Source organism: Rattus norvegicus, chromosome 15 (genome assembly GCF_036323735.1).
Source record: "Rattus norvegicus strain BN/NHsdMcwi chromosome 15, GRCr8, whole genome shotgun sequence".
Lineage (NCBI taxonomy): Eukaryota > Metazoa > Chordata > Mammalia > Rodentia > Muridae > Rattus > Rattus norvegicus.
In genome coordinates, this window is record NC_086033.1 from 92,929,664 (window position 1) to 92,942,106 (window position 12,443).

The window sequence follows — 12,443 nt, forward strand, 5'->3', positions numbered from 1 at the left end:
GAGAGTGTTATGTTTTTACTAGTTTCCCTGGCCAAATTGAAACCCTTATGTTTTTCATTAGGACATGTGTCCAGGCATGCATTGTTAAACCATTTTACTATAGAGTAACATCCACAAAACAAAAAATCAAATGGTAAAAACCATCAAGGGAATCTCAAGAGAGTCAGCTAGATGATCCTCCAGGAATTAGCACCCTTCCCTTAAAACTCATAGAGGTGAGTACACATAATTCTAATCAGCATATTTCAGAGGATTTTATGGACTGTGGAGTTTCCATGGCTTTCATATCAGTGAGAGGAAACCATCCTAAACCTATAATCTCTGACTATTCTTGCCCTCTCATTCTTGTTAATATAAAGGTATTCTTTTTATAAGCATGTGTATTCTTTAGTTGTTCCTTTAATAAGAAATGCAGGGCTACATTTCAGTTTTAAATACAAGAATAAGCCTCTCAGAATTTTTAAATGACTCATTCTGTGGCGGAGTTTATGAAACCATAATATTGAAACATTGGGACATTTTCATTAAAGGTATTGGTATGAGATACATTCCATGCCAGAAAAAAAAAATGGCTTTGACTCCCATCAAACTTAATAACATTGTTCTAATTTACCATTAGCCTCAACATGATGATATTTCTGTGGAGATTTGCCAATAACCTGCTGTCATTGTTGGAAATGACTCTGGCTCAGGAATTTAGTCAGTGAGCAAGTCACCGGGGAGATACCAAACTGAGCATGACAGTCTCTGCCTTGAAGGGTATGTAGAATTTCCTGTAGAACATTTGCTTTGTTCTTATCAACTTTGACAAGTGAGAAGAGCAATGAAAGTCATACAGAACCTTTTGTCTTGGACCCTGTTTAATAAACTAATTACAGAAAATTTTATACCCGTCAATAAACCTTGAACTAAGTTTATTTCTATGCAATAATGGTTGTTTGTTAATTTTCCTTACACGTCTGTATTTTACTTTATTCATAAAATTTATGTTTCTTGATTTGTGTAACTTTGAAAAAAACTAAAAGTAAATTCCCCTGTCCTCACAAAGGTAGGAATCTGAGAATTTGATCTATTTCTACTCTGAAGTCAACAGATGACCTAACTGATGATTTTAATTGCCATTGAAAACAAGAGGTTCAGAGCAAACCATGCACCCCAAAGACACATCCCAAAATTAGAATCGGATATGTCTTGTTAATTACAGACCATCCGTATGCCTATTCATTTCCAAATTTTCCTCCTTCCATGGACTTTGCTAACTTATATTTGACTGCAAATTCTAATCATCTGTTTCTCTTTTTAAAGCTGAACATTATAATGGCCATTATTATGGGTCATCTTTTACCCTGCTAACAATTATGTCTAGAAAGTAGGAAAATTTACTTTTACTGACAGGAAGAATTTATAGTATACAAACTTAAACAAATACCAATGTTTGAATTGACTTAGAAAACAATAGAGAAATATTTTCTAAAATGGACAAGACAAGAGTGTCTCAATTACTAAACGTGAATGAAATTAGGAAGGCCCAGGAGAGCTCAGCGTTGCCAGTGGAGGACTTCACATGTAACCAGATGATGTGTAAGAACCACTGGAAGATCACTGGCAGGTAGCAGTAAAATGTGAGAAGCAGTTGGTGTTCTCATGGAGAGGATTGGATTTAATGTGAAGGCCATTTTCACATGGCTAGTCCTAAGAATTGTCTGACATATAATGTGAATTCCCAAATTCTAGAAACATGAAGTGATTTTACTCTTGGGCCCTGTTAGAATTTAACGAAGCCTCTGATTAGAACACTAATTAGTGTGAACTGAAAGGATGAGTTCCACAAGAATTAATTTGTGTTTAATTGAAAATAGAATATTCTTAGTTTCTCACATTAAAAAAGGTGAGTGATTTGTATGAGAGGTAATAGCACTTTTATTGTTTGATTGCTGTGATTTGGGGACCATTATTTATATAAAGAAATATCAAAACATAATGTCTCAAACCTTAATACACACAGCTACAGTTGTCATTCATATGTTCTCATGTGAACTTGATGAAAAAGCCGAGCTGTTAGCAATCAATTTAAATGACAAGTCACAGTAAAAATAATGGCCAAGAGCTTAGTTGCCAACATGATGACATAAATATGTATCTCAACTGGACAAAGCTCTGAATTCCATATGGCACTGTTTTATAGTCAAGGAAGGAGACCTGGTCCTATGTAAGGTAAACCTGCATGCACTCAGATGAAGGGGTCCTTGGTTCCCTCACAAAGGCTTCTGCATTGATGTGAAGTAAGAACGTGTATTGGAGAGTAGACAGAGATCTTCCTATTTCCCTCCTTCTGCCTCCGTTAGGAGACCTTGATAGGTCTGTTGTCCAAAGGCCTACACTTAGCCCTTTGTATAAGGAGACCTCAGGATCAAGTCACTCAGTGAGATAGACATTGGGACATTCTCAGAAATAGGACAGCTCTTTGACTGAAACTCAATCTAGAGACAGCTATGCCCAGAATCTGGGCCATAAAGATAGGTTTATCTTTGGACGATGGATGGTAAAGCCTTTCTAACTGATGAATTATTATAAAAAAAATTACCTAGATTCTGACCAGGAAAAATCATGTTAATTGAAATAAACAGGAGGTTATTAACCTGACATTTTTTTCATACGTAAACCTAATCATAACGTACTGCATTATGCAATGCTAAATAAATAGTTAGGAGAAATCTAAGTTTATGAAAGAAGCTCTGTGTACTTATGCCTATAGGCATTACAAACTAGATTCATTGGACTGTGATTGTGTGTGTGTGTGTGTGTGTGTGTGTGTGTGTGTGTGTGTGTGTGTGACTAATACTGCTTTTACATGCTGTGTGTCTAGGATTGGAGATACTTCAGAAGTCAGGCCCTTATCACTTGCCCCTTCATGTCCATAATCCAGGGTCTATCACTAAACTGTTGCCTTGATACAAAGGTAAACTCTTGTGTCTTGAGCTACCTCCCTCCATGATTACAGATGGCAAGCACCATGTCATGCCCAACTCTTAAGTGACTTCTGCTTGATACAATTAATCTTCTCCTCTTCCTTTGCTACTACTTTATTCACTGAGTCACTTCTATAGCTCAGAGTTACAAATTTTTCTTAAGTTCATCTGAGAAAGTTCTTTTATGATGAATATATGACAGGATTTTTGGCATATACTCCAAGTAATATACTTTTGCAAACACACTGCTTAATGGTTATAAGGGAGGTAAAATGCATGTTTTTTTTTTGCCTTTTCTCATTATTTTTAAATACTATAAGTAACAACTCCAATTATATTTGGCACAACTCTGTGAAAAGAGGTAGTCATTTTATAGTTAGTTATAAAACTGTCTGTTTTTTAAGTAACATGGAAATATGCTTCTGCTTGTGTCCTTAGAGGTGTTTATTTTTAAAAACAAAATTGGTTTTCATGAGGTGACATGTATTTCAAAATGGAAATAGTAGTGGTTTTTTTTGTTGATATTTTTCTTTAATTGGATATATTTTTATTTATATTTCAAATGTTATCTCTTTTCCTGGCTTCCCCTCCAGAAACCTGCCATCTCCTCCTGCTTCTATGAAGGTGCTCCCCCACCAACCCATCTACTCATTCCCACCTCCCAGCCCTGGCATTCCTCTATAATGGGCATCAAGCCTTCATAGTACCAAGGGCTGCTCCTCACATTGATGACCAACAAGGCCATCTTCTGCTACATATGTGACTGGAGCCATAGGTTCATCCCTGTGTACTATTGAAATGGTGGTTTAGTCCCTGGGAGCTCTGGGAGGCCTAGTTGGTTGATATTGTTTTCCTTATGGTATTGCAAACCCCTTCAGCTACTTCAGTCCTTTCTCTCACTCCTCCATTAAGGATGCTGTTCTCAGTTTATGGTCAGCAATGAGCATCTACCTTTGTATTTGTCATGCTCTGGCATAGCCTCTCAGGAGACAGCTTTATTAATCTCCTGTTGCCAAACATTTCTTGGCATCTGCAATATTTTCTGGGTTTGGTAGCTGTACATGGGGTGGATCCCCAGGTGTGGCATTCTCTGGATGACCTTTTCTTCTGCCTCTGCTCCATACTTTGTCTCCATATTTCCTCTTCTGAGTATTTTTGTTCCCCTTTCTAAGAAGGAATGAAGCATCCACATTTCAGTTGTCCTTCTTGTTCAGCTTTCTGTGGTCTGTGGATTGTATCTTGGGTAAACCAAGTTTTTGGGCTAATATCCACTTACCAGTGGGTACATACCATGTGTGTTTTTCTGTGATTGGATAACCTCACTCAGGATGGTATTTTCTAGTTCATTCCATTTGCCTATTAATTTCATCAAGTCATTGTTTTTGATAGCTGAGTAGTACTCCATTGTGTAAATGTACAACATTTCCCCCATTAATTCCTTTATTGAAGGACATCTGGGTTCTTTCTAGTTTCTGGCTATTACAAAAAACGCTGCTATGAACATAGTGGAACATGTGTCCTTGTTATATGTTGGAGCATTTTTTGGGTGTATGCCCTATAGTAGTTCTAAGGTATTGAAGTCAGAACTACATAAAAAATAGTGTTTAGGAAGTAAATAAGATTTTTGGAAATTCAATAGGATTTGATGCTGCATTTAAGAAACATCTAAACAGATACAAATTCATGAGAGAGAGAGAGAGAGAGAGAGCACATGAGTTGCTGAAGAAAGCCATATTTTTGATTTTATAATGTAAAATTTCTTATAAACAGCAGTATACATAATTTTTCTGGTGGCCACAGGGTTCTTTTGATACAGATGCTCAACAAGCAACACTGTTATCATAAATAATACAGAATCTAAACTTCCCTATGTCAATTGTGTCATTAGTGGGGAAATGCAGTTTAAACCACCATCAATATTTCTTTGCTCACCCATTCTTAGAAAATTTCTACTGATTTCTGAATGTTAAGTTTATAAACGTGGTTTGGGATTTAACTCAGTGGTAGAGCGCTTGCTTAGGAAGCACAAGGCCCTGGGTTCGGTCCCCAGCTCCGAAAAAAAGAACCAAAAAAAAAAAGTTTATAAACAACAAATCACCCCACATAATTATGCATGCCTGAAAACTTAGATTAAAAGTTGTTAACTAGAGAGAGTATGTGCAAGTATTCATGGATTGGGTAAAAAAAAGAGTATGATCATCAATTAATCAGTGACTGTTGTGTTTATGTCATTTTGCTAAATTTCTTCCAATTTTGAGACACCCCAAGGACCTCCTGACCTTGTTTTATATTCTGACGCTTTCTACAGGAAACATTGAAGTGTGGTGAAATTAACAGTAAATTATTAATATTTTTATCATTCAGTATGGTATGAATTAATAACTTAGTCTAACTATAAATTCAAGTTACCTTAAAACTTTTTCTATACTACTAAGAATTCCTCCTCCAGATGGGGCAACCTACCCACCTCAAAAATATAAATTCAGAATTTCTCCTGTCAAAAGAACATGCAGGGACAAAGAGTGGAACATAAACTGAAGGAAAGGCCATTCGGAGACTGACTCACCTGGGGATCTATCCCATTTCCATCCACCAAACCCAGGCACTATAGCTGATGCAAAGAAGTGTTTACTGACAGGAGCCTGGTATAGCTGTCCCCTGAGAGGTTCTGCCAGAGCCTGACCAATACACATGTGGATGTACACAGTCAAACATTGGACTAAGCGACGGGAACCCAATGGAGAAGTTACAAAAAGGACTGTAGAAGCTCAAGGGGTTTGCAAACCCATAGGAGGAACAACAATATCAACCAACCAGACTGCCTAAAGATTATAAGGGATGGAGGTTGGGAACATGGCACCAACTGGATATGTAGCAGAAGACTGCTTTATCTGGCATCATTGTGAGAGAAGCCCCTTGGTCCTGCGGAGGCTTGATGACCCCATAAAGGAATGTTAGGGCTCTAAGGTTGGAGTGTGCGGGCGGTGGAGGAGCACCCTCATAGGGGCAGCGGGGAGGTGGCAAGAATTTGCGGAGTTGAAACTGGGAAGGGGGATAATATTTGAAATGTAAATAAACAAAATAATCAATAAAAATGAAACCCCCCGGCTTGGGGATTTAGCTCAGCAGTAGAGCGCTTGCCTAGCGAGCGCAAGGCCCTGGGTTCGGTCCCCAGCTCCGAAAAAAAGAAAAAAAAATGAAACCCCCCTCCAAATGTCACAGTAATATCGCAAAATATTAAAATATTAAAATATCACATAAAATGTCTATGGATTGATATGAGTTATTTTGATACAGCAAATGACATCTGAAAACTTATTTTTACTGTGGCATGGAAACACAACATCAAATAAAGTAAAATATTATCAATAGCATGTAATAGTTACAATGAGCACTTAGAATTTTGAGGAAGTCAGTGTCTTTCTTGAAATTCAGTAGAATAGATTAATACGAAGTTTTAACAGTAAATTGCAGAATAAAGGGGAGAAAGTCATTGAAACTCCAATTCACTTTTTATCTGCACTCATACAGAGGCACACAAATCACTCAAACATGTAAGGCATCTAATGATTTTCTGTAGCTTGAACATGTGGCTATTATTCAATTCATGGGACATTAGAGTTAGGAAGAAACTTAAACATTACATCATCTGAGCTTGTCTTTTTCTTGCCAAGGTCACAGCACGAAAGCAATTCAATTTGTCTTCCAAGTCCTGTTGCCTTTTCTCTAAAACTCTCTGTCTCTTCTATCTAAAAAATACCCAGAAAGAATGTAACAAAAGCACATTTCTAAAATCCCCAGATCATTTTAGGGGATAATACTTTTTCCTTCTTTCATGTTCCACAGGCTTCCTATCCGACTTTTGATCCCAAACATATTAAAGGCTTAGCTAACAGCTCCTTCCAGCACTGAATCATATAAGCACTGCTTCTCTATTTAGTGTATGAAAAGCCAAGACCCGGTGTGTAAACAATGGTGGATTTGATGAGTGTGCTGCTCGCTGGTTTAATACATTTATTATTTGGGAATACACATGTATTCAATTTAGAAGATAATTTGAAAAGCTATTTATTCTCTCTTTATTCTAAAAAAAAATTGCAAACTCGTTGGACAGCAAAGGAAAACCTTGGGAATCAAAGCCAGGCCCTCCATTTCCCAGCAGCATATTAAAAGCTGCCATATGCAAGTCCACCAAACACTTTAACTTGGCATGAATTATTTTGAAGTGAAGAAGCTTTCTTTACAGTTAGAATAGTCTATTTTTATTGACGCTATTTATTCTCCATTCATTAATCAGTTTAATTAGCACATATTTTTAGTCCCTTCTGAGTAGTTCATTCATCTCTGGAAAACTTGTACAAGCTCGAATAACAGAAATGATTCCTGCAGTAGACTGTAAAGCCATGCCAATGTAACCAGCAGTATCCATTAGTTGAGAAAGTGGTGCATAAATCTAGACATGGAACAAACAATTCTTCTATAAACTTCACCTTTTCAGATGCTTATTCCAATTAGTATAGAAAATTAAATATTTACAGCTATCATTAACGGAAGCTGGAGATGTGCCTCTACAATCAAAGTTTTGGGGCAGTCTTTATTTGTAAAAATGCTAGACCCATACTGCCAGACTGAACACTAGGATAATATTGAGTTAAGTAATGTAAAACTTAGACACAAATCTGACATGCATTCAATGTTATTGATCATGTTAACTGCTTTAGGAGAATAGAGTTACAATTACAACTAAAAATTGTCAGACAAGAGTTCATCACAGGTAACAAAAGAAAAGTCATGGTGACTTAGTACACATGGTATACTAAGTATAAAGGTTAGTTAGCTATTAGAGATAGCTGATGAGGACTTGTTGAGGAATGCATTTTTAACATACTGTATAAAAATTTATGGTTCTCAGAGAAAGGTCTAGAAGAGATTGAAGGGGCTTGAGACCTCTTATGAACAACAATGCCAACCAACCAGAGCTTCCAGGGACTAAGCCACTACCCAAAGACTATATATGGACTGACCCTGGACTCTGACCTCATAGGTAGCAATGAATATCCTAGTAAGAGCACCAGTGGAAGGGGAAGCCCTTGGTCCTGCCAAGACTGAACACCCAGTGAACGTGATTGTTGGGGGGAGGGTGGTAATGGGGAGGGGAAGCCCATATAGAAGGGGAGAGGGAGGGGATAGGGGGATGTTCGCCGGGAAAACGGGAAGGGGAATAATAATCGAAATGTAAATAAGAAATACTCAAGTTAATAAAGATAAAAAATATGATTCTAGACAGTGGTGGTAGCAGGACCAGAGGAATAAATGTATGCCACAGATATCTTATCATTAATAAAGATGATAGGGTGCCATTGTCTTGGGATATTTACTACATATCTTTGAATATTGAACATAAGATCTCTAGAGCACAATTTGAATACACACATATAATATTCCAAGAAAGGTGAAAGAAAAGAACAGAGATTGTGTTTTAAGACACAAGCAGAGAACGAATAAAAAATAAGTGTAATGTTATCAAAGAGGCACAAGATAATAAGTAAATACAAACGTGTAACACCTTCACAAGCAACAAGAGTTCCACAGTATTAGTTGTAATGCATAGTGTTAAAATCAACCAAGAAGGAAAATGATTTTCCTTAAGTTCATACCTGGGAAGCTGTGAGTCTCCTCAGACAGAATAGTTAGTGTTCACATTGTAAAAGGACATTGATGTGATGAAACCTGAAATGTGGCAGTAGGTTGAATAGAGATCTTTGGTTCATTATATTTTATTAATGTTATTCCTATGAACCAAAGTTACCTGCTGGTAAAATCGTCATCTGATACTCTACCTTCTATAACACCAATTAACTGATTAGAACTGTAATGACGTGTACAGATTGAAATGACAAGCTAAGTTGTCTTTGGAACTTTCTTAATAGCCCTTTAATGGCTAACCCTGTACTGTTCTATGATCTTTGTGAAGATGGAATAAATCCTTTATGGCCCCACAACAACACCACATGTGTTTTTTTTTTTTTAATAGTTGGTTGTTGGAGGTCACGCAAGAGGAAGAGCAAAACAGCTTTGGAACTCATGGAATGCGGCCTTCAAGTCAATACAATCATGATGTGTGTGCCTCAGAGAATCGAAGTAACTAGGACTACAAGTTCTGAGCACTTAATGTCCTGAGGACTTCATGTTGTTGTAGAGCTTTGCTCTGTTTGTTGTCTTAACATCATATCCTTCCTAATCTACAAGTTGTATGAAACCTCGAAGGGGGCTCCTTAACGGCAGTATCATGATACTGATTGACTTTTTTCAAGCATTGCTTCTGGAGCAGATTAATGATTCATCCACTGCCCTCAGAAAGGACTTAAAGATTTAAATTATTAGTAATGTCTACCAAATTTAGAAAGAATTGGAGTTGTATATTGTTAATAAAGTTAAGTTTTTACTGGGCATTTTTCTTCTAGTGGCTTTGATAGAGAAAATGTTAGGGAACAATTTGATTCAAAAAGGCACACTTGTTGATAGTTGAGGTATAAGGTTTTTCTGGCTAGTACCAACTGGCATGCCTTTCTTGATAAGCTGGGCTGGTGATCAAGGTGGTGATTAATTCCTTGTACTCATTTTTGCGCTCAGCTTCCTGATATGATTTGATAAAATATTGTTAATGAGTAGATGTACACCCTGAGGATTTAAAGTAAAAATTACTGATTATTTTTATACAAAACATTAGATTAGTGATTCTTTAAAGACTTTTATAAGTTTACTATTTAGGATAAATAATAACAATTGATCTTTCCTTATAACTGTAAATTGTAGCCTGCCCACAAGGTAAATGGGCCAAGAAAATTCCCTTGCTCGTTTAGACATTTTAGGCTATAACATTGTTGTCTATTTATGAATGTATGTTGGTTCTTGAGAATAATTTTAATCTTTATCCATAATAAATAAAACATTTGATCCTTTGATGGTATTAGGGAACATGCATTTTCTTATATACACTTATTGTAATCATTCACTGAAGGAAAAATATAATGCAACCACAGGATCACTTTCTTTTTGCTTGGGATATATAAGGTATGGGAAAAATAAAGTTTCCTCCATCCACACAATGTATGCATGTGTGTGTGTGTGTATTGTGTGTGTGTGTGTGTATATATATATATACTGGCTAGTGCTTCTTGAAAGTTCAATCGTGTGTGTGTGTGTGTGTGTGTGTGTGTGTGTGTGTGTGTTTCTTCATATTTTCAATGGCTCCAGAAAATTAAGTTTTGCTTCTTTACCCTTTTAACCAGCCTCACAAAACCAAACATTGTTCCTCAGATAAAAGTCTACTAAATGAATAATCTTTGACTCTGTGCCCCACCTCAATTTCCCCTGACCTGTCAAAGCGAGCATTCAATAATAGTTGGTCACATATTAGGAGGCCAGGAAGCAATTGAGTTTAGATCTCTTTCCTTCATAATAAGCTTTGCACCCAATGTCCTGTGACCCTGAAACATTAATTAAGAGTTGGAAGGTATCATTATTACCATTTCTTAAGATCTGAAGCGCCATATGGAAAAGTAAATTTATCAAAACTTTGTTGCATCTCATTAACTAATTGTTATTTCTCATAATAAACCCTGGCTATTTCAGAAATTGAAGAATAAAAAATCCCTTTAATTCTTCTTATTATCTTATGTATAAATATGTTTGTCTGCTAGGTGAAACCATGTGATGCATCCAGATGTGGAGAGCCATAATGTAGGTAGATGTCTGTATCCAGGTGAGGGCTGGCACAAGTTAGGTCAAGGCGATGGTTGGACAGTAGCAAAATGAGATTTTTGTAAGGCAGGAGAGAAGGGGAAGGAGGAAAATCAAGAGATGGAAAAGGATGACCCAGATCTTGGTGGTCTTGAACTGTGAAGGTAGTTGGGATCTATTTCTGGGCAAACTTATCTTATCTAGGTGGGTGGTTTACATCCTTTTTAATTGGTTGTGCTTCATTGTGAGGGTATATTGTGGACTGAGAATTTAACATATAAATCTGAATGATAAATTACAGTTTGTTGAGTCATGATTTTACTGGATTGTTGGAATGTGAGTGGAGTCCGTGGCAAGGAGCCATGATAAGCCAGCCCATGTTGGACTTCTAGAATCCTGATTTTACCTGGTAGCTGGAACCAGAGAGTTCACAGTTAGCAGAGAGCTCCTAGGAGAGATACTAATTAGAGATAAATCATAATTAGTTCCATTTGGCCTCATGGGTGCCAAAACTAACACCAGAGACCAGTTTGGCAAGATGCCATGCTGGAACATCCCAGGGAATGCCCAGATTAAAGAGTACCTTGGGGGTCAGAGTGGAGCCGCTGAGGTAAATTAGTGCTAGTTCTTATGGCCCTACAGAGCCAGAACTAGCAAGAGAGTGACCTCCCTGGTTAGAGCGAGCCCAGAAGAGAAAGGAGTTACCACTGGAGCTGCTGGAAACTATCACATGGCTTTTTTTTTCTGCAACACTAATCATATCACTCCCTAGAAAGAAGTCCCATCTAAGCTCAAAGCCAATCCTGGTTTACATAGTGAGTTCCAGATCAACCAAGATCATATAGTAAAATCTAGTCCCAAAAACAAACGAACAAGCAACAATACTAAATAAAATAATAATTAAATAATGAAAATGTAAAAGAATATGAAGTATTAACTAGAAACTAAGCTCAATGTTTAAAATATAGACTGTTTTATAAAAAGTCAGAGTTCAGCCTTCAGAACTAATACAGAGGCTCAAAGCTGGCCCCTAACCTCAATTCTAGAGGCTCCATTGTACTTAAAGGACCTCTATAGACTACTGAATGCACAGAGTACGCAGACGTAAATACAAGCACACAATGGAAAAAATGTAAAATATAAGTGACTATGATGTAAGTCAGGTATGGCATTGTAAACTACTCAAAATAATTTTATATTTCAAAGACATAATATTAGTGGCCTCATACAAGTTAATCCAAATGAGTCCATTGATTACCTGGACCAAAAATGACTCTTTAATTTTGTTTTGTTCTGATTAAGTTATAATTGAAAAGGCATCCTCCTCCTCCTTTTCCTCCTCCTCCTCCTCTTCTCAATTTTATTGTTTTTTTTTGTAAATATTTAGTGTAAAAGTAACTTTTATTTGCCAGATATAATTGTTGTTTTGGGGGCTTACTATTGAATAAGCTTGCCTTTCTACTTCTCTCTGAACACTGGCTGTCTGGTGTAACTCAAATGTTCTGACTCTAGCTCCTCTCCAAGTGGACTGATTCAATCTGGCTTCTCTTGGCTTCTTGGTAAATTGCTGTTCTCATCCTAAAACTAATTCTAGCAATTTATTCTAATCTTCTGTTCCCAAAATGATTACTGCATTTATCCACCTTCTTCCTTTGACCCTTGCTAAGTTTTTCAGCTGCCTTGACCAATATATTTCATATTTGTGCTTTTGAGTTTCTCTCAGATTCCAAT